This window comes from Gallus gallus, chromosome 2 (genome assembly GCF_016699485.2).
Source record: "Gallus gallus isolate bGalGal1 chromosome 2, bGalGal1.mat.broiler.GRCg7b, whole genome shotgun sequence".
NCBI lineage: Eukaryota > Metazoa > Chordata > Aves > Galliformes > Phasianidae > Gallus > Gallus gallus.
Genome location: NC_052533.1, coordinates 102,204,668 through 102,227,534, shown reverse-complemented (window position 1 = coordinate 102,227,534; position 22,867 = coordinate 102,204,668). Strand labels below are relative to the sequence as shown.

General features: G+C 45.7%; 3 long non-coding RNA genes across 6 annotated transcripts in view; 2 read left to right on the top strand and 1 right to left on the bottom strand.

Moving 5' to 3' along the window:
• Positions 1-6,140, top strand: part of LOC121110073 — a 34,102-nt gene extending 27,962 nt beyond the window's left edge. For both annotated transcript variants that reach the window (XR_006938612.1, XR_005855361.2), the window contains 2 exons: positions 3,853-4,025; positions 6,017-6,140. This is a non-coding gene — a long non-coding RNA (uncharacterized LOC121110073). The remainder of the gene's footprint in view (positions 1-3,852; positions 4,026-6,016) is intronic.
• Positions 1-13,100, bottom strand: part of LOC121110074 — a 32,452-nt gene extending 19,352 nt beyond the window's left edge. Inside the window, exons 1-2 of the long non-coding RNA XR_005855362.2 lie at positions 12,941-13,100; positions 2,660-2,798 (exon numbers count right to left, since the gene is read on the bottom strand). This is a non-coding gene — a long non-coding RNA (uncharacterized LOC121110074). The remainder of the gene's footprint in view (positions 1-2,659; positions 2,799-12,940) is intronic.
• On the top strand, positions 12,467-22,651 carry LOC121110072. 3 transcript variants are annotated; one of them, XR_005855359.2, is made up of 5 exons: positions 12,467-16,310; positions 16,414-16,705; positions 18,738-18,841; positions 19,257-19,390; positions 22,520-22,651. It is a non-coding gene; the product is annotated as an uncharacterized LOC121110072 (long non-coding RNA). The 3 variants fall into 3 exon arrangements; XR_005855360.2 differs by having other exon boundaries at positions 16,414-17,855; XR_005855358.2 differs by having other exon boundaries at positions 16,414-18,841.
• Positions 22,652-22,867: the final 216 nt, after the last annotated feature.

The window sequence follows — 22,867 nt, the reverse complement described above, 5'->3', positions numbered from 1 at the left end:
GCCTCTCTACTTTGGTATCGGGGACATGATGCGTGATAATTATGTGATGGAACCCAGTGGCAGCCAGCCATCAGCCCTGCTGCCTCACATCCCGTGCCAGAATCAGTGGGCGCATCCAGGTCCTGATCGGATCTAGCTGTTACTGGCTTGAGAACGGGAAGGCGACCATCACAAAGAATAACTGCAATGAGAATGTCTCTTTAGAAATCGCCTAAGCAAACAGACACAATAACCTAATCCAACCGAAAATAAAAAATGATGCCTCTGAACAACAGCGAGTGGGAGATAAGAACTGTCCTTTATCGAGTCCGGAGGCCTCCTGGACAGAAGAAAAAACAAGTGGAAGATCAAATGGGTTGTGGGTCAAGTAAAGCGCTGGGCAAAGAGGTTTGAAGCCAAACCACAGGACACATTTGTCAAACTCTTAAAAAAATAGAAATGCGGGATCAAAGCAGAAGCACTTTGCAAATATTAACATTTGTCACCTACTTTTACTTTTGATGTACTTCATTTTGAAGACATTTCTGCCCCCAGAAAGGGGCAGGATAATCTAATCTTTCGGTACACACACTTGTTTCCTTCAAAAGAAACACAGCGACAATATTAGTGGAACGTGGAAGAGTTTAATAAGAACAGATTAAAAGAGCCACCACGTGGAAAACTAATAATTAAGGTATATTAAGCAGCAGCCCAGGGAAATGTTGTTGACACCGTTGTCAAATGTTCTAATATAAATGTTTGGTAATTTTCCCAACAAAATATACATGAAACAATGCGTCTTTGTATTGCCTCCCATTCAAGCGGAGGAAGAGCATTCGCGCAGCACTGGAACCAGCAGCACTATTAGTGAAGAAATCTCATCAGCACCCAAATGGGTCATGTGCACTGCTGACCTGTAGGTGTTGTATCGGAGATGCTACCCATCGATTAACACACCTCCTGCACACTGCTCTGCAACAGCACCTTACGGAATAGCAACCAAGCCTCGGGCTCAATTTAGGAAATTCGGTAATGGTCAATTGTGGTAGATCATCTTTAAAGCAAACACTCTCCGAACAGGGGAGATAAAACTCTTTCTGCTGCACCGAGGCTGCACACAGAGCGGGGCTGTGCAGGGTTTCAGAGCTGCCCGGTGGCGTTCGGCGCGAGGTGGCCGCCCGCTGCCGCCACCAGACTGCTGGCACCAGGGTGACACGCTGGTAATCGTAACAGGGGAAGTCTGTCTGGTGCCTGCCCTTTGTTCCAGCCCCACTTTCGTATTTGAGAACCCTTATGATGTACTTTCTATTCACAGCAGCGTTTTAGCCTGTCGCAAGTGTGGCCCCAGTGATTGTAGTTTGGCAAATACAGCAAGAACCCACACAAGTTTCAGCCCTTCAAAGTATCTCTTTTTTTTTCTTTTTTTTTTTTTTCCCCTCAGTTTCCACTTGTTAATATTTGACTGGCTCTGTAGTTTGAACAAGTACTTCCCAAATATATTTCAGCCTTCAAAAAAAAAAAAAAAAAAAAAGAAGAAGAAGAAGAAGAAGAAAAAAAAAAGCCACCAAACATTCAGGGTGCTCCGAGCATTTATGGCTGAAACTAGTTCTGCAGGTTCGGCCATCTGCCCTTGCACAATGCTGCTCCTACTTGTAAAATGCAGGCAACAGTCCTATTGGGGAGCTCGCAGTGCCCCTGGCACCACATCCCATTCCTGGATGCCTCATCAGGACGATTTCTTGGAAGTGGTAAAAGATGGTAGGAAGATGCAGCTCCAATGGGGATGGAGAGGTTGAGATGCAGATAACAACGCCTCAAGGGATGAGGCTCTAAAAGGATATGTCCCAAACTCCAACCAGCTCTGTAGGAAGAGGATGGTGGGCACATGCTACTAATGGCAATGACACGAACTGCAGTACCAGCAGGAACATCAGAGCTGAGGCGATGTTGTTATCACTCAGATTACCAGATGGGGTGGTTAACATTACTGTTACGCTTAGTGCATCAAAAAATTGCAGATGCCTGCTCCACTCACATAAGAGAATTTGATTTCTCACTGAGTGTAAAAATGAGAGGAAAATTGCTACACACATTTCAGTGGTTTCCTGCAAGCTGGTGTCTTCCCTGGAAAAGCACCAAATGCTGTGTTTGTATGCACAAGGACTGGATGTCTGCAGTGAGCTGCCTGCTAGCAAAAAAAATAGAACACCCATGATTCAAGAATAGACTCACTGGTGGTTACAGTCTGATTTCCTAGGTTGAAATTTGAGAGATGAAACCACAGGTACACATGAGCTTTGGTTTTACCTGTTATTCTAAAGACACAAGGCACTATCATATCATGGAATCATAGAATCACAGAATGGCCCAGGTTGGAAGGGATCTCAAGGATCATGAAGCTCCAACCCCCTGCCACAGTCAGGGCCACCAACCTCCACATTTAATACTAGACCAGGCTGCCCAGGGCCCCATCCAACCTGGCCCTGAACACCTCCAGGAACAGGGCATCCACGACCTCTCTGGGCAGCCTGTTCCAGCACCTCACCACTCTCTTGGTAAAGAATTTCCCCCTGACATCCAACCTAAATCTTCCCTCCTTCAACTTAAAACCATTTCCCCTTGTCCTGCCATTATCTTTCAAAGAGTTGTATCCTTGCCATTTACTGTTGGAGAGATATACCTGAACCTCCACAGACGCTGGCATACACAGGGTCCTGTCAACTCCAGCAGTTGCTCCTCCAGGCACCTCGTGAAGGTCAATGCAATCTTAGCATGGGAGACCTGATGCGAGTCTACACAAAGGCTTCTTCATTCTGCTTCTGGCAACACAATAAATTTAAAGAGGATATAAGTGAAAGAAGGTATAACAATTGTTCTTACGTGAATCTGTTCATCTGTTTTAAATCTCCTTAATCCTATGCCACGGCAAATATGAAATGTGAGAATTTTATAATCCCAACTTTTTTTTCAGCCATACACATAGTCCAGATCTAAATTTTATGTTTCTGTACACAAGGCAGAAATCCTGTATGCCAGTTTTGCCTGTACACCAAGACGGGGAAACAAGGATGCAGCAATAATAACAAGGAAGCCCATTTTCCTTTGAAGAAAGACCCTTTGTTTTTTAAAAAGCCTGTGACGTGTAAATAGCTGTGTTCTTGGAAGTGGTAGGTATTTGTTAACATGCAACTATAGCATTATTGTAATAACCTCCAGGAAGCCCTGAAAGGTTTTCACACGAGCAAGGAAGGAGAATCTGGAGCTCGTCTCAAAGCCTGTCTAATTGCACACACTTACAGGAACTGCAAAAAAATAGGATGGAACAGCAATTCAACTTCCATATTTTGTTATTTGTGACCAGAACAAAGTTAAAGCTCTGGCTTTCTATGGCGATTAAAAAAATCTGATCTCCCCTTCTTCCCTGTGTTTCTGGTCAGAGAAAAAGAAGAAGTGTTTAGAAGTCTGAAAACTCAGAAAATTTTCCTAGTAGGTTGATTTCTGCTAAGAATCTAACCAAGGTTAATAACATTTATTTATGATTCGGGATAAATGTTTGAATCACTATTATTTTTACTTTTTCTTTTTAACCAGATCTGCCCCGCAATACCATAGCAAGCACCAGAACCAAAGAAAGCCCCAAACCCAAGAAAAAAAGCTAAAAGCCCTTGCTGTCCTCAGTGCTGGTGAAACCACACCTGGCCAGTGGCCTGGTTTCACTGAGCTGTGTTTTGCTTGGCTTCTTAAATAAGCATTTAATTTCATTGGTTTCTTCTCATCCTTCCCATGGTGCTTCCTCTTCACCCTTTCCATTTTCTGGACCGTAGATGTGAATGCCACGTCCCCATTACACCTCATCTGTTATCCTTTTTACAGGTGTTGCTTTACTCTTGTAGATGCTTATTCCATCGTAGTTTCTCACAAAGTCCCACTAGGAAATCACAGTGGAAGACGTCTTACCATCTTTTCTCTGGCAGTCACCACTATTGCTGTAGCACATGGAAAAGTCACCGCTTGTGTCAGTGATAATACTTTACTAGGCCAAGCAGGTAAGTAGGAGTAACCTGCAAGATCTTGTCCACAGGTACTGTGTTTGCTGCCCCGAAAGTCCTCACCATAGCACATCCTCATCCTAGAAACACAGCCACGGGGCCGCTCACATTTTCAAAGTGTAAATCAGGCTCATATCTTGGAGGCCACTGGTACAGTTAGAGCACGGCCTTTTTAAATCAGCTCAGAAAGTGAAAACCAAATAATGAATGATCACAGAATATTAGCTTGGCAAAACTCCACCGCGATGATTTGTTTTCCAAAGTGCAGCTGATTTACAGATTTGAGGCCTCCATTGGTGCTCTCTAAGTTTAAAGCGAGATATTTCAACAAAAATTATAGCCGATGAGCAGTTCTGCTGATACAAGAAATGTTCTGCGGGTGACAGCAGCCGCTCAAGGTATGTAAAGGAGCAGTATACTCCAGCCGGTGCCGTTACATCTCTGCACAAAGCAGCCAAGAGGCCTTGCTGGATTTATTGGTTTTCCAGCCCTGTATCCTTTTGATGGCCCTGCAGCCATCCAGCCGCTCCCATGAGTCAGGAGCGGGTTTCACCAGATTCTTGTTGATTCCCATCTGCTCAGCACTGGTGAGGCCACACCTGGAGTGCTGGGTTCGGTTGTGGGTTCCCCAATGCAAGAGGCATGGGCATACTGAAGGGAGTCCAATGAAGGGCCGTGAAAATGGCACTGGGGCTGGAGCACCTTTCCTGTGAGGAGAGGCTGAGAGAGGTAAAGCTGTTCAGCCAGGAGAAGGCTCCAAGGAATCTCACCAATGCCTATAAATACCTGAAGGCAAGGAGCAAAAAGGATGGGGCCGTGCACCTTCCAGTGGTGCCCAGAGCCAGCAGCAATGAACACAGCTTGGAACACAAGAAGTTCCCACTGAACACCAGGCAGCATTTCTGTGCTGTGCGGGTGACAGAGCACTGGCACAGGCTGCCCAGAAGCTCCTCCTTGGAGACCTTCATAAGCCACCTGGACATGGGCCTGGGCATCCTGCTCTGGGTGGCCCACTTGGACCAACTTTTGTTGTTGCTGTTGTTCTCTAAAGCACAATGCAAACTCAATAAGGATGAATTGTGTTCACACCTAAACTCCTGTACTATCATTAAGCTACCTGGTTTATGGATGTGATTAAGGGGAACAGTCTTTCAGATGACAGGGCATAGGAAAGCAATGTGGATGTTTACTAACAGCTTCCTCAGTTGTCCCCAAAGTGGGGGAAAGAGCTCACTGGACTTCTAAAGTTAGGAAGACAGATGTAAGTCATTCTTCCAGGTATGATGTGAAAGTCAAAAAGACTGAGCTCTTTCTGCAGTCAGGATAAAAGATCATTTCTGGCACGTCTCAACTTGAGAGCTTATAAAGCAGTGGAGTAGCAGATGATATTTTGAGCTCTTAATTTATGTGGGTCTGTGGAAGAAGCTAAAAGATTCTGTCTTAATATTCTCATGACCAGAAATACCAACAGTCAGTGAAGGTGGGAGAGGCTTTGAGGAGAGTTTCAGCAGATCAGAATTTGGAAGGAACCCACTCAGAATACAGGGACAGTACTATGCCATGAGAGAGTCAAGTCAGAAATGCACGTTTCAGCCTTAAGACTTAAAGACTTGAGAGTTCTGAAGAGGCATCATGATGCATTGTGCAACTCCGCCTGGACCTTTGCGCCACACCGATTTTGGTGATGTAAAATCTCTGGCATGTCGCTCATTGTCTCCAATTGAGTGACAGAGAGAGGAAAGACGGGTGTTGCAGACAGCCTCATCCTGTATCTGATACCATGACGTGCCACTGAATCACCAGGAGACGAGAGCGCTTGGGGGCAGCTGGGAAACTGGGCTCTCACCTGCCCAGCTGGGCAAACAGCTCTGGGCCTGTGGCCCCCTCAGCACCTATGAGGCCTTATGGGCTTCATAAGCTTTCTAAAGCTTTTTCTTAGTTATTCTGTAAAATGTCTTCAGTTTTTCTTCTCTTGCTTCGCTTTTTAGTCCTGGCCTCTTTCATGCTACAGATGTCTTGGTTGTAAGCTGCCTCCATGACTTGCTTTTTGTCACAAACAAGAGAGGAGAAAAGAAAGAAGAAAAAAGAAAAAAGAAAGAAGAAAAAAAGAAAGAAGAAAAAAGAAAGAAGAAAAAAGAAATATGATAGGACAAAACAGCAAGAAACAAAGGGGGGGGGGGGGAAGGGGGGAAGTGATTTTCAATGTAAATTTTATCAACATGGGGAAGACGGAAGAGCAGAAATTTCTCCAAGACACATTCCGAAAATTCTTCTCATTATTTTCATGTACAAATTCTCAAAGTAGCTATTTCATTTTTTGCAAGCAGCCTCGCAAATACTCGGTAGCTCCTGAGGGCACGTGAAACCCAATTCACCCCTTAAAATCCTCAGACAGACAGCACTCAGCAATGCGAAGTATGAGATGATTGCGTCTTATATTCACACATTATCATGGTGTAATTGAAACTTTATCTGAAGGGGAGAGAGGGAAAACCACAGAGCTGAGTTCATGTGGCTGTCAGTGAGAACTTTTAATTGCCTTTATGCCCATATTACATTTTTTCATTAAAACTTCTAGGGTATGGTAAAGGGAAAGCTCAGCACTGCAGCGTTCCATCCAGCGTGGTGGCATGGATAGGAGTTTGGGGTTAGGGTTTTTCTTTTTCTTTTTCTTCTTCTTTTTTTTTTTTTTTTCTTTTTGCAAGTGCTTCAGATTTTTCCAATAGATGTGGGCAAAGTTTTGTGTAATTTTCCTGCGACCTTGATTATGCAATTGTGTGTGACTGCTGCCCCAGGTGACATCAAAGATGTCACTCTCCTTATCAGGTCGAGGGCAGCCCCAGGAAGGCAAGGGACACCCTGAGGGCACCTGGCCATGCCAGGGGCAGATGGCCCTCCATCCTGCTTTGATTGATGAGCTTGTCTTGGGGAAGCTCCCATTGCTCCCACCCCGTTTTCTGAAGTGGTTACAGAGCTGGCAGGCAGAACACACACAAAGGCACCATGATGATGACACTCAAGACCTTCAAGGTATTTATGTCCCCTTCCAACCCTGCAGTATCATGTGCTTACCTTCAAACAGGGTCCCAAACCCCACTGAAGTTAAAGGGTTAAATCGGGCCCCCTTTGAAGTCAGCAGTGCAAACCTTCATCCCAACAGGGCGGGTTCCTCCTCCTGGCGCTAAGTGCTTTGATGAATCAGCACTGAAGCACCCAAATGAGGTGCAAAGGAACATCCCCTCTTCCAGGTCCCTCCTGAACACCGCAGGCCCAGCCCTCAGGAGGGATGACAGCTGTGGCCATGCCCTGGTCATTCCACACTCCTACAGCCCATCACAACTATCAGTGGGAAACCCCATGTGCTTTAAGTCCCCGCTCCTGCCCACAGCCTGGCTGCAGTTGCTCAGCTAAGGGCAATGACCCTGCAGAGGCCATCAGGAGAAGGAAACAGCAATGGCTTCTCTTTGCCATGGGAGTCACTGGTCTTGCCCAACAGACCTGCCAGCCTCACTGGCAGTGCTGGGCTACGAGATCAGAAGAAACCAACTGCATACAAGAAGTGCAAAAATGCTGCAAACGTTTCAAAAAAAAAAAACAAAAAAAACCCCTCCCATCACATCCAGATTCTCCTTAAAACATTGCCATAATTCAAACATCCACACACCAAAAAAAAGACGAAAGCTGCCTACAGATTCAGGTTCAGATGGTTCAGTGTTGGATGTTGTTATGTTAGGACCTGGAAAACTAATCCATGAGAGAGGCTTCTACCCATTCCTCTTTGAATATTTCTCTCCACCTTTTGGTCACTTTTCCTCAGTTTCTCTTCTCCCTGAAAACCTGGGATGGAGCTTTGGGCAGCCAGGTGGGCTCCCCAGCACCTGGAGTGGGGAGGCAGAGAGGAATAGAAATCCTCCCTGGTTTTCAGAATTACTTTGCATCGTGTTTTCTGCTGTATCAGGTAAGCATTTAGGGATCACAAGTCCTTTTGAAAATGCTTTTTTTTCTCTCTCTTGTTCTTTTTTTCTTTTCCTTTTTTTTCTTTCTTTCTTTCTTTCTTTCTTTCTTTCTTTCTTTCTTTCTTTCTTTCTTTCTTTCTTTCTTTCTTTTTTTTTTTAATCAGAAAATTGAGTGAAAAATAAGAAGTAGGAAAAAGAAAAGATAAGCTCTGGTCAATCAAGCCCCAGCTTTCTTGTCTCCAGTTTGTGATATGTTTTATGATCTCAGACACAACAGACTGTGAGCCTGCAATGTTTGGAAATGGTAGATGATTAAACCTCTGGCCAGGTGTAAATGCAACCTTTGTCTTCTGCTCACTGTGTGAGAATCACCTTCCTTCTCAAAGTCCCGGGCTGGCCCTGCTCTCATCACTGTTACAAACATCCCCTGCTTGGATCCGCAACCACCGTGCGCTTCCTCCTTGTTTCTGATCTGTGAATGCACCTATGTGATCTGTACCACTCAAATTGTTCTGAATCACAGAAAAGAAAAAGAAAAAAAAAAAAAAAAATGTTGGGCAAGCTACTAAAATTTGCAAGAATGTGGCCTGTGAGTTTTTCTACTTCTTCTCCTGGGGGGATTTTGTACCAGGTAAATAATAAAAAATGTCTAATGATTGACTAGGCTTTTAAACCTGAGCTGAAGGTAAGTTTGCCTTGCTGTTCCAGTTAAATATTCTCACTAGCCCCCTTCTCTTTCTCCGTTTTATCATGCCACAAAGTCCCCTTCAGCCTGATTCATTCTTTATTCTTCAGAAATTTGGGTAACAGTCAAATCTGACCTTTAGAGCCATAAACAAATTAAATTGTTTCACAACCAAATAATACGAAACAATATTGAATAGCTCGGCTTCCGCCGAGTTTCCTCTTAAAGAGAAAGAAGCCCCAAAAGGGCGCAACACCAAGAAATGGGAGATAGAGTGATGGGGCATGAATTGCGTTGATGCAGCGATGAAGTGGTGAAACACTGGGGTGAGAGACACCAGCACTTGGGAGGATGATATGCTGAATTATTGAGTCCTTTGGGAGCAGGTTGCTCCCCAGGGCACGCCCCACTGCAGAGCAACTCAAGCTGAAACCCAACGATGGACTCTCAATGCACTCTCAGAGCTGCCAGGCTGGAAAACACTCCTCCTCTCCCTTCTGTTTGCCTGAACTTTGCTGTTCCCTGCACAGGAGGCACCCAACGCGTGGTCCAGCTGACACAGGTGAGGGGCAGGGCTGTGTCACCTGCTATTGACTCCATGGGACATCTTTGGCAACGACGCTGCTCCTGTCCACTGTGTCTGGGATGGAGCCTACCAGCAACTGCTGGCCCTGGGGACAGTGAGATGCTGTAGTCTTTGTGCTGTAGGGTTCAGCACATCTGTGGCACATCACTGGAATGTAAAGCATCTGGGGCAGATGTAGAGGCTCGATAAGGCTCCTTGCCATCCTTAAAAACACTGTGAAGTGCCAGGCTGGGATTCCCCTGGCAGCGGGGGATTCCTTGCCTGGCACTCATCTAATCCCAAGTAGGAGGCACTGAGACATCAGGAGCAGCCCAGCCTCAGGCCCCAGGAGATGCCCTGTGGTGTGATGCTGGCCTGTCCATGCAGCCCTACCAGAGATATTCCTGCTCCCTGCCAGCCCCAGCCTGGGAGATATTCACTGTCCCCAGAGAGCACAGCAAGGGGCAGCTGAAGGAGGGAGGAGTAGGCACAGGTTGGCATCGGGGCACACACTGTTTCTGTGCTACCTGTGTTCCAGTTGTGTTCACATCATGTATCAGGATCTAAAGCCGTCATTAACTCTTCCTTTACTTGCTGCATACACACAAGTGACATTATGTTTATCTGAGACATAGGGACAGTGCACATTGCTGCTGCTTGTCACCTAGGCTAAACACTAAGATACATATGTGCTGATAGTCACTGTTGTTACAGTCACTGATAGGAAAAGCCTTTAATGATACACAACTCTGTACAGCTACACAGCCACAGCAGACAGGCATGAAGCACATTTGGCTGCCTTAATTAACCTTAAGAATTATGAAGCCGAACCTGTAACTGAAATACAGTTTTGCCTTTTATAAACTATTTGACACGAGAATTATGAGGCCAAGAATTAGATGTAGGAACACATCTAAATATTTATGCTATGTTCATTACTCTGGTATCTGAGTGCATGTTTACACTGTAACCTCCACTCCAACATCCATTATTTCACTTGGCCATAAAACCCCGTGTTACCCATCACACTGTGCCACTGCTCTCCTTGCCAGAATAGGGAAACACAGAATCATAGAAACATAGAATCATGGAATCACTAACACTGGAAAAGACCTCTAAGATCATCTATCTAGTCTAAGCATCAGCCCATCCCCACCGTGCCCACTGACCACGTCCCTCAGTGCCACATTTCCTTTCCCTGAACATCTCCAGGGATGGTGACTCCACCACCTCCCTGGGCAGCCTGTTGCAATGCCTCACCACATTTTTGGAGAAGAATTTTGTTCCTGATATCCAGCTTGAACCTCCCCCAGGTTCAGATCAAGATCATCTTAAGTCTTTTCCAACTTTATGATTCTGTGTTTCTATGATGAATGTCAGTGGGTACCGTTTTTTTTTCCACACGAAGGAACTCAGTGACACTCCATTGCTTCATACACATTTCAGTGTCAGATGCCATTCTGTCAGACTGCCCCTCTGCTGCCATCTGTCACATGGCAACAACAGGTAACAGGATGTCGATGGGAAGGTTCAGCCTCTACTGCCATACCACCAACATCCGCCTCTGATGTCATGTGCCAACATTACAAAACAGGAGGCATTACTTTGGGAACAGCCCTCCTATTTCTCACATGCTCAGTATAAAACTCGCTGCAACTTCTCCTTGCTTTGAAACCAGGATACTGGGTTCAGCAGGTTTCTGCCCTAGACCAGATGGCAGCACCTTGGTTACACAGCCCCTGTGGGCTGCACCTGCTCACTTCATATTGCAAAGTCCTCTGACAAGGAGCTCCAGCCCCAGCACTTCATCATGGCAAGAAAGCAGGGCAGCAGTCATCAAAACACTAAAAGAAACTGAGGTTAAGTGTACTAAATATTTCACCATTAACAAAGCCAACATGATGTATTTTTGCTGAGGATTGGGGGAGGGAGAGAACTCTCAGCAATGGCGCTTAGATGCAAATCTGTGAAAGTGGCTTTGAATAACACTGTAGAAGTCTTCTGACTAAATGAAATAGACACGTGTACTGATATGTAATTAATCTTTTCATTTGAAATACGTTATTCAATGAAGCACTTGAAATACGTTATTCAGTGAAGTGAAAAGGTGATTCTGGGAAGGGAAGGGAAGGGAAGGGAAGGGAAGGGAAGGGAAGGGAAGGGAAGGGAAGGGAAGGGAAGGGAAGGGAAGGGAAGGGAAGGGAAGGGAAGGGAAGGGAAGGGAAGGGAAGGGAAGGGAAGGGAAGGGAAGGGAAGGGAAGGGAAGGGAAGGGAAGGGAAGGGAAGGGAAGGGAAGGGAAGGGAAGGGAAGGGAAGGGAAGGGAAGGGAAGGGAAGGGAAGGGAAGGGAAGGGAAGGGAAAAGGACAACATTCTTAATTTGGAAAAGTTAAAAAAAGAACCAAAAAGACTCACTCTGATGTGCCTTCGAATTCTGCTCCTGAAATATTTTTTCTAGTACATAACTTGTCTATACAGAATATCTAACTCTGCATTTAATGTAGTGAAAGGCGATGTCAGCAGTCACACACTGACACACACAGGAATCCCCATTTTTGCCTATGGAGCAGAACAGCACTGCAGGCACAGCTTTTGGCTGGAGGGTGTTTAAGAGCTCCTGGGTCAGCAAGCTGGGCAATCCAACAGGGTGCTTCCAATGTCCTGTATTAGAGCAGTCAGGGAAGCCCAGCACGAGGCACGGGGGCAGCCCCACGTCTGCACAGTGAGGACATCTCACATCACCCTGCCTCATACTAATTCAGGTTACGGGGATTCAGCCTCAGCTATGCTATCACTGTTTCATACACCTGTCGTAATCTTCTGCTCTTCTCTGGAATTATCACCAAATTATGCTTTTTCTCTTTTTCTTTTTTTTTCTTTCCCCTTCATCATTAGTATCTTTTCTAGGGTAGAGAGCTTCCCAGATCACTCTCCACCCACTTACACACATGCGTGCACACACACTTTATAGAAAGTGTTTACTTATGCGGGGGCAATAGTTTAAAAGGTAAATGAAATGGAGGACGCGGGCTGGATTGGCTTAGCAACACAAACAGTGCCAACAGGTAAAGGGCCCGGGCCTGTTCTTTCCCACCTTGGAATTGTTTTAAAATGACACCCCTCCATAATTAATTGTACAGCACCTGATTAGTCACTATTGACAGACCCAGAGCCAATTGGATCTTTCTTCTTAATCTGGCCGGGGAGAAAACACGAAGTGCCGTCGCCACACACGGCGCAGCTCCCGGCGATGACCTCAGGCAGCTGAGCAATTAGAGCCCCGCGCACCAGTGCTGTGCTGAGCGGGAACACAGCCCCGCGCCAGCCTTTAATATGAAAATGAAGAAGGGAAACAACAAATCCAATAAACCGGCGAAGTCAAACAAAGCCAACTGGGAGTTCGTTTGGCGATAAGAGCAAGGAAGAGAGGCGGCTGATAAAGCCGGGTGTTTCTCCGCTGGCCCTGTCTGCCACGGGTCTGTCAGGACTGAGTGGCTCGGGAGGCAGCCTGGACTCACCCAGGTGGGAAAACCACCTCAGGGAATGAGGACACATGCGAGTGCTTCATTTGCAGCCGGGGAGAACAGGCGTGTTTCTGCCCCTTTCCCATTTCCAGGCATCTGTAAGCGCTTTGCAAAGCAAATGAGTTTGCTCCACAGTGGGCCAAGGACGCAGAGCCCAGGGAGCAGGTCGGCAGCTTCTGCTCACCTTCATTTGAAACAGCATTATCCTGCTGAGAGTTTTGAAGTCATAAAGTCACCCTCCGCTGCCAAGATCCTCCATCTGAAGATCTCCAGCAGACGCCGACCGCAGCACCTCGGCACCGTATCAATTGAGCTCAGCCACTGTACAGCCCAGCAAAGCTCAGTCCTGTCACTGTGCAAACACTTTACTCCCAAAGAAGAGGATCCCTACAAGATCTCGGCCAACTTCAGAGCGCTCTGAGTAAGGTATTAAGCCAACATCAGCGCCTACACCAGCGCTCGTACCAGTCTGAGTTAATCAGTTTAAACCCATACCTTTAGATAAATACTTGTGTGCAGACAGACGGTGATTCAGGATTTGATCAAAGCTCAATGAATACAATGTGAATGAACGTGCGGTCTGAACAAATACATAAATAAACAGAAAAGAGACAATAAAGGATCAGTGGCCATTCTCCTTGAAGACCAGGCACGGTGCTCAGAAAACCCCAGAGTCAGCTCTAAAGGGATTACACGGATTTGGCAGGGAATCTGCTGCTCTGGAAGATGAGGAGCTCATCAGGAGTACATTACCCTGGAAAAATCCCCCAGCACTGGAAGGTCCCCACATAGCCTGGATTTGGAATACCTTAACCCATGGCTGTGCAACCTTCTGGCTTGCCTGGGCTGCAGTGAGTGAAGTGGAATTGTCTTGGGCTGCATATACAGAGGTTGCACCAAAAGTAATGCCTCCTATTTATTTCCCCAGAAACTACAACCAATATAACAGGCACAACAACACTATTTGATAGAGCAAATTCTCTGCTACAAAACACTATCTTTCATCAGAGCCACCGTCATTAGCTATGCATTTTCACCAGCAGTGAACAAAAGCCTGTATGTCATACTCCTCAAAACCTGTACCACTGGAGGTGACCCACTGTCACCACTGCTGAAACACACCACCCATTGCCTCACTGTGCTCACATCCGCTGTTTGGTCTCTACAAACATGCAGCAAGCATCGGTGAATGCCACTTTTCTGTATGAAGGAATCCAATGACACCCCTTTGCTTCATATGCACTTCCACATATTAGATGTCACTTTGTCAGACTGCCCCTCTGCTGCCATCTGTCACATGGTAACAACAGGTAACAGGATATTGGTGGGAAGGTTCAGCCTCTACTGTCATACCACCAATATCTGCCTCTGATGTCATAGGCCAGCATCATAAAGTAGGATACATTACTTTTGGAGCAGCCCTCATTAAATATGTAGTACAGCTCCTGTATTTAAGTAACAAAACTAATTTTATTTTTTAATATTTTTTATTCAAACTAAAAAGGAGAGAAACAAATACCTACAACTAGTGGGATATGTGTCCTTGTTTTTATGAAACTAACACACCACTCTGATTCGATGGCAGTGGCTCCATTTCACAGTGAGCTCTCAAGGTCTTTGTCAGAGATTTTAATGAAATTTTACTTTTCCTGTGCTTTATCCTTGAAAATAGGTGTGCACAAATGTATCTACTGCCAAAAAGCAGTGACATGAATGAGGTGTGGCTGTGAGGTGAGGGGTATTTATCTCTGGTAAGAGAATGATTATAGAAGTGTGGTAGAGAGACATGGTCACGTTATTTTTTTAGTTGAATATTTGTTTGCAATTCTGTACATTCCATTTGAAAACTGACAGCTTTTCAACCTCATATATTCAGGTCAACTGAAAACAGAACTGCAAATATCCCCAAAAAATAGATAATTTTTTTCAGAAATCTCAAAACTTATTCTCAAATTCCTTTATTACAACAGAAAGCACAGCTCCATTTTTTTTAAGCTGTTCACAGGACTGTCTTTAGCCAATGTATCAAAACGCATAACATTCTTTGCCATCACTGAAGCTGGCACTGCACTCTCCCCATGCCCTGGTTTCAGATCAGGCAGTGCCCATCACACACCAACGTTTGCTTGCTGTGAGCAATGGGTGCACATCCAGGGCCAGGCAGGGCCACTGAGCAGAGCCTCTGCCATGATGGCATGGGGCAGGGGGTGGCCACAGGACAGGCTAGGCTGGGCTGGCCCACATGCGGCCTGCAGGCCATGGGCTGGACATGCCTGCTTTAGCCCAAGATAATTTTTCCTCAAGTAGTGACTGCAGAGCAGAGACCCTACTGCTGACTGAAATGAACCATGCCATAGGAAGAGTCCAAGCCTTGGGTCCAAGGTGACAAGCCTTCCTCAGTGTGCCTAGCCCGGAGCAGGGCAGGTACACACAGCCCAGACGTGCCCTGAGTTACTTTGTCACTTAATTTACTAGGACAGTATAACATGCAGCATGTGGTTAATAGAAATTGCACCTGCTGAATCAAATGACAGACATTTCAACTTATGCACTGGGGTCCGGCTCTCCTTAGAAGCACATAAATACCATGAGAGCTGATACTCACGCAGCCCATAGCCAAACCCTGGAATCAGGCCCATATATGTCCTCTTTGTTCACAGCTACCCCGTAAAGAATCAACATTTATAGCTCAAAAGAATGCTGCAAGGACTTTGGAAAAATGAACCTGAGACACACCTTTGCCTTTAACTGGAATCAAAATTGTTTTATTTCTGCAAAACCTTTTTAAACTTTTTTGTTTGTTTGTTTGTTTATAGGAACCATGACAGAGGTTCTATCTCCGAACACAATTTTCTCAAGAAACACTCTGTAAATGCCACTGAACTTACACGACGAAAGATCTGCAGAACAAGGGCCTTAGCAGAGATAAGTAATCACAAGAAAAAGATTAGGCAACAGCAAGCCTACAGGCGGAAGTGGCGTATTGGGATTGCAGTGGCATGACTACAAAGCTTCAGAGGAGAGTGCACAATTCTCACTTCAGTTCTGATTTCTTTCTTCTGGCTCATTTTTAGGCCATATAGTATATTTTAACCTTACTTCTTGTTTTTCAGGGAGCTCTCCTACACTTTTCTTTGTCTCTGTTTTCTCATTCTATTCCCTTCCAGGGTTTCTGCACTTTCTGTTCCAGAAATCTCTTGCAGGATCTGATTCTGCAGATGATGCTGTAACCAGCAGTCATATTTTATCCTGTGCCTGCTGAAACAAATGATGGAACTGCTATTCCAGTAAGGGAGTCGTGAATATGGATCATAGCTCAGAAGATGAACACCTCCAACTGTGCATGCAAAGAACATCTGAATTGATTTTCCAAGGAGGAGAAGTACAGAACTCAAAGTGCTCCTTTGGTAGGATGTGTGTGCTCACACTGAAACTCAGGCTTTCAGAATCAATTCACAAACTCCTGTAACTCTGTACTATTTAAACACGGATTCAGAAGGTTACATCATTTCCTCTGACCCATGCAAAGATAAGACACAGGACCATCAGACAGTGTAAGTCCCCACTAACCATGAACATGCCTCTGCTCTCAGTAATGCATGAAAAAAAATAAAGAAGTCATTCATTCCTAAAAGAGGTGCTTGATCTGTTTTGTAGGGTTTGCAGCGATCTGACTAACATCACTTATAACCCATCAAAGACACTCCACAGCTCAGTCCTGAGCCCTCTTAGGATGCAACAATCCTCCTACAGAGTGCACAGTTCGGATATCTATACTGTGCAGAGAAGCATTACAAATGGACAATTGCACAGGATTAATCCTGCTCAGATTGCATGCCCTGTGGCCTCTGGATGACGGCCAGCTCCACATCATTACCGCCTCTGAACAAGAAGAAGAGCCTCATCTGGGGCAAGATACAGCCTGCAAAACATTGCTAAGAGTTAACAGGTGAGGTAGTCAGTAGCAGGTTATACGCTATATGTTATAGGTATGTTATGTTTAATGTCCTTTAGTAGGACATCCTCTTTGCTTCATTGTTATGTAGCAAGTACCTGGAGAAGGACTGAAGCTGGAAGTGCACCCGCAGAGGAGGGAATGGGAAGGTGAAGGTGATGCTGGGTAAGAGTGAGCATGGAATCTGCAGGCACAGTGGTTCTTGATGCTTTCTGAGGATAAACTCCAGTTATAAGCAACTTAGGTGGTGCCAAGAGGCTGCAGATCTGAAAACCACTATCAGAGGAGGAAGAAACCAAAAGCCAAGGTCTTTCAGGAGCAGTGCCTGTTGCCCCAGACCATGTGGATGCAGAGTGAAGATGGGTGTTGGAAAAGCACCACGTGTAGAAAGTTGAGTCCACGGGGATGGGAATATGGGAACTCAGATCCTGTCCCTTGCCTCCACCTGACCTGCCATGCAGATGTCACAAGCTCATTTGACTGTACTCTATGTTGTCTACTTAATAAGCATCCTAGATGTTGCAATGTAACCTTCATGTGAGACAGTAAGACCAGCAGAGTCCACATCTCAAGGTGCTGCAGCAATGTGCCTGATCCTAACAGGAGGAGGGGTGAGAGGCTTTGAAGTCGTGTTTCTCTGAGAGCTGGGGAACATTTATTGTGATAAATGTTGATAATCCTTTGCTAATGGAGGAGAAACACTCAATGGTAGGAAGGCAGTACATTCAGGCTGAAAGATTGCAGCCAAATGTGAAGGAACTGCTGGTAAACTTGGAAGGATGGAGCGCAGGGAAACCTTTCACATCTTCACAGGAGTCCTGCCTTGATCACCAGGAAAGGCCTACCTGTAGCTTGTGCCCTTGGGCTTATTTAACCCTGACACTCTCAAGGTTACTTGGGTCATATTTTTGAGCTTCTGAGTTTAGCAGAGTGAAAAGAGGATAGAAGTGGCAGCACTTCAGAGAGGCTGAACTATACAACCAAAGCATTTTATTTTTCTTCGTCAATTGCAGCACTGCATGGGCAACCATTGACTTCCAGTACTCTCCTAACTTGAATCCCAAATCTTCTCTGTGATCTGTTTTCATTGTAGTTTGTCTCTATTGCGGCCTGCTGTAGGAATGCACACTGAGAACCAGTCCTGGTAAGCTATAGTAGACCAACAGCTCTGTGTATTGGGGCAGAAGCCAAACATATAAGGAGATGTACCTAGCCATAGGCCTATCTGAGGGATATTACAGGTATAACAGCTCTAGCAGACCTTGGTCACTGTTCTTTCTCATTCGTACTGGTTAGAAAAGATCATTTCTATTCTGTACATTTCCTACCATTAAAAATGTTTGCACCATTCCAACACCAAAGTGAAAACCTGAATTATTTTAAATCACAAAATGGATATTCAGGAAGCTTTTGTTGGGATGATTCCAGGAAACTGGAATGCAATATTTAAACTGAAACTGCAGCTACTTGGAGCAAAAGGCTGAAATAGAAGATTTCAACCTCATCCTCCACACAAAGTGCAGAAGGCTAAATGATTTGTTTCAGGATGCCCAGCACCATCAGAACTTGAAATTTTCCATGAAGTGTTTAGAATTATCAAAGGGAAGAATTGTTGCACCCAGATGTTATTATATCCTGTGGTTACCAAGCGTCCCTCTATTGGTTAGCTGTTGGTAGTTTATGTATTTCTTGTTCTTTCTTCCTCTGCGTCTGGGCCTCAGTCTACAGGTACTCATGTTCAAGAAGCACAGCCCAGAGACAGATCATTTAAAAGACTTTCTAATCTGTGAATAAGCTGCCTCTGTCTGAGAGAAGCTGCAAGTCTTGCTGCTGTCTTTCAGCTCTGACTGGTGGGAAGCTCCACTGAATTCCCAGTGGTCTATCATTATTCCAGATGTCCACTCAGCCCTGCCACCTTTTGCTCATTTTTCAGTATATATTTGAGCAGGGTTTCTTCAAACCAGGGAATAATACCTGTGTGATCGCTGCACGTCAGTCAACAGCCTTTGCTATTTACCATTTGCAGTGTCACCTTATTTTGTCTTCAAGCAATCATGTAAAGACAGAGGAACTGCTCTGTAAGAGTGTGGCAGCATGCAACAAGATGTCTATGAATGAATCTTCTCTCAGGTAGGTGGCACACTGATCTGAGAACCTGTCAAAAAAGAGAGTATTTGCTGGATGATTTATTTCTGAGGAAAACTAGATCAGCTAGAAACTTTGGCAGTCTACTTCCAGCAGTAGTTAAGACTCAGCTTTTAAAGGAAGAAAGTGGAAAAATAAAATAATAATGCACCTGCTGAGCTGTACTCTCGTGTGGTGGGGAAAACCTCTGTCTACCTCTGTCCCTGCTGCTTCTTGTATGTTGCTAATGGTGTAATGGGTCCTGTCATTAGGGGCAGGCAAGTTGTTGTGCCGGAAGCAGCAGTAGTGTGTTACTGGTTACTGGTGGCTTACAGATCCGAGGCATCATCTCGCACTGTTTAGCTTTTTAAACGAAGGCAGATTTGACAAATTCATTCAAGCAGCCTCTTGTTTTTGGCAGAGAAAGGCACAACAAGAATAGGTGGAAGTTGAAGCCATATTGAAAAAAAAAAAATCCAATGTGAGAACTCAGAACTATATCTTCACCAGTGGGGTGAAGAGCGTGCCAGCACAGTGCAGCAGCCTTGCTGCTAGGTGAGTTACAGCCAAAAGCAAGCTGCCTGTGGCAGAGGGATGTATTGTGGGGAGCTGTGAGGTCAGCGTTAGGCAGGATGCCCTAGCAGAACCTTCCAACTTTTCACAAATCACAGAGGAAGGACTAAGACTACTAACACTGCAGTTTATATATTGCTGTCAGGAGCCACCTCTCACACATTTTTTCCTGATTTTCACCTTTCACCATCCTTGTCATGCCATGTCATGCAGCTGGTCAGCACCAAGGATGGCGGCAGGGGCAAGGTTGCCTGCTGTGGTTGCACAGACCTGCTGCTTTCCTCATACCCTCTGCACTGCCAGGCGAAGAAATGTCTTCCCTGGCAAGACGGCCCATATTATGACTAAGGCAGAAGGCCACACATTTAGTCAGTTTGTGTACAGTTTGCAATTATTTGGCTGTTTTAATGAGAAGAAAGACCTTCAGCCCATGATGTCAGAGATAAGAAAGTGTGGAAAGCAGCAGATGTGTGACCTTGCTGCTCTCCTGTTGCTTTCTCCTTTGTTCTGTGCGCTGCAGCTCTTCAAGGTTTTAAAACCAACCAGGGGTGAGGGGAAAGCTAACACAGGTTTTGTGGTAACTCAGGCTCCTGGCTTGTGGAGCAACCTGCTGGCCTTTAATACGAGCCACTAGTGCCAACAGAGAGCCAGCAGCTGCACAGAAGCTGGGATCCTATGGGCTACAGCAATTTCCAGAGTCTGGATTTTTGTTCACACTGCTAAGGTAGGATAAAAGTTAAGTGTTTTCTTGGAAAGAACATTTTCCAAAAGAAAAAGTTCAGTCTAAAGCCTTTTGCATACAAAACAGCGTCTCCCAAGGGTGAACATGGTTGAACAAAATATTTTGATGTGAGCTTGTGCCATTTGAGAGGAGAGCTGCACTACAAGGGCAGGAGTCAGAAAGCTGACACACCTACCTAAATCAAACCTTAATGATCCCAGAGGCATGTAACTACAAAGGCTCCACTTCTCTGCCCAGATGCCACCAACACCTTCTGGTTGGTTTCTTAAGGCATGTCCAAGCTGACTTGTGAAACACCTAAACCCTATTGTTTTCTGCGTCAAGGTGTCCTTCCAGCCATCTTGCATCTCTCTTGCACTTCTCAAACTGCTTGCTTCTGGAGGTGGGTTGGGGCTGACTCACGTGCTTTCAAAGCTGGCTCACACATCTTCATGCAAAAATGAAAAATGCAGTTCCAGAGCAAAACAGGTTCAATAACCCAAGCCAAGGAGCTGCTGCTAGTGGTTCGCTGTCAAAATAGGGAGTCACTAAGAGGGACGCATGGCCTGTGCCCATCTCTCCGTTTTTGTCTCAGTCACACTGAGAGGCAACTTAGACTGTAGCCACAAGGCTGGCTAAAACAGACATTTGGGATTTTGGGGATGTACAAGCAGAATTTTGAAAGAAAAAAAAGGAATGGGAAAGGGAGGGAAAGGGAGGAAAGGGAAGGGAAGGGAAGGGAAGGGAAGGGAAGGGAAGGGAAGGGAAGGGAAGGGAAGGGAAGGGAAGGGAAGGGAAGGGAAGGGAAGGGAAGGGAAGGGAAGGGAAGGGAAGGGAAGGGAAGGGAAGGGAAGGGAAGGGAAGGGAAGGGAAGGAAAAAGGCAAGGAAAGGAGGCCTTTTTGACAAATTAGAGATTAGAGAAGCTATTTGATGAAACTCAGTGGGCAGCAGTGCAAGGATTTACAATTAGCAAGAATAATCAGCTGAACATAGCAGGTGGAAAAGTCTGGTTAAGCAACAATTCTGAGACTCTGAATCACACTGTTAGTGAAAACAAAAAAGAAAACCTCATGTTGGAAGGAAAAAAGAGCATCTTATCCCATAGAACAGAAGAAATTGTCCTTCTGTTCAGTGTATACACACACAGATTCAGCACCAAACTGCCACCAGCCCTCAGGCACTGCTACCCAAAGTGGAATTATTCCACTTTGAACAGAGCAGTGACAGAGTTGTTTGTCCAGGGACAAAGATGATGCCTGGCCCATCCTTACAGTCCTGGTCAGGGCATTGTGGATTGGGTGAGGCCAGCACAGCTGCCAGCCTGGCGGCTCCCTATCCTAGAGTGTTGATAGGGAAGATAGGCCTATTTGAAGACCATTTAGAGCATCTATGTTACCCCTGAAAATATGTCCCAAGGGAGACTCCTTTCCTTGACTATGAAGGTGACTGTGCTGATCAGGAGGCCAGATAAGCATACTTGCAGAATAAGTTTTTATGATCTCCCAAGTGTTCTGTCTCATGTGTGCTGCACTCCACCCATTGCAAGCTGTCATTGCCCGTGTCAAGGCAGATTTTGGGGGTGAGGTGCTGCATTTACTTTGCTCCAGCCAAAAAATACCCAACAATTTTAGCCATATGACAGCTGTCTCCTGTTTTGCTTACACAGCTTGCCCAGGAAGGCCTCCTGCTACACCTTTCAACCCAAGGTACAGTAAGCCAGGCTGGGTGTGATGGGATTTGCCAGGGATAGCCCTGAGCCTCTGGAGCAGGCAGCCAGCAGACCGCTCTCCCTGCACGCAGGCCCCCCAAGCACAGCATTGAAATCCTTATCGGGACGATGCACATTTTTTGCTGGAGGTGGCAAAATGCCCAGGGGCTGCCAAGCTGCCAAGCTTTCAGCTAAAAATACCATAAGATACATTACAGCCAGAGTCCATTAAAGAAAAGAAAGAGAGAGAGTATTCTAGCTACAATGGAAATTACATGAACAAAGGCAGGCGAAAGAGACAGGGGTGGGATGGGACATGGGCTGCCCTCACAAGTCGAGGCAGTGGCAGTGGGCTGCTGTGCTGCACGTCCCCAGAGTGATGAGCAGTGAAAATCCTCATCCACAGCCAAGAAGTATGCCATCATCTTGGAGTTCCTCATTTGGGTGGAGAAGTCTGAGGCATATTTTGGGAGCCCTGCACAGTGGCAGGTCGTTCAGTGACCTTCCCGACTTTCATCAAAGCTAACCTCCATTAAACATAGCTGGTTATGTTTTATCACTATTGCAAAGGAAAGGCACAAATTCTGGGGTTTAGAAAGGGATTTAAGTTTGTGGCGGTCAGGACAGGCGAACACATTTTGCTTTTATTTTTAACGTGCTGCCTCTGTGTTTAAACTGCAGGAGAACCAAGGAACCTTCACCAACACAAACTGTACTTCCCGCTGACCTTGCAGATAACTGCGAACCAAAACACTCAGCCCTCTAATTTCTGTTCCTGATGGAGCTTTACAAGATCGAGCTAAATTTAACGAGGAGGAGGAGGAAGGTCACTCTGAAAATCTTTCCAAACATTTCTCTCCTGTGGCGGAAGGGAGGGTTCAGGTGCAGGAAGAGTCTACAGGCACAAGGACCTGCTGGATCAGCCTCCTTGGCCAGAGATCCATTACTGTCCCACACCACCCTGCTCCTTCCCCGTCAGTCCCATAGCATCCCCACATCGTGACAAGGGTGTGAGGTGGTGCTGGGACG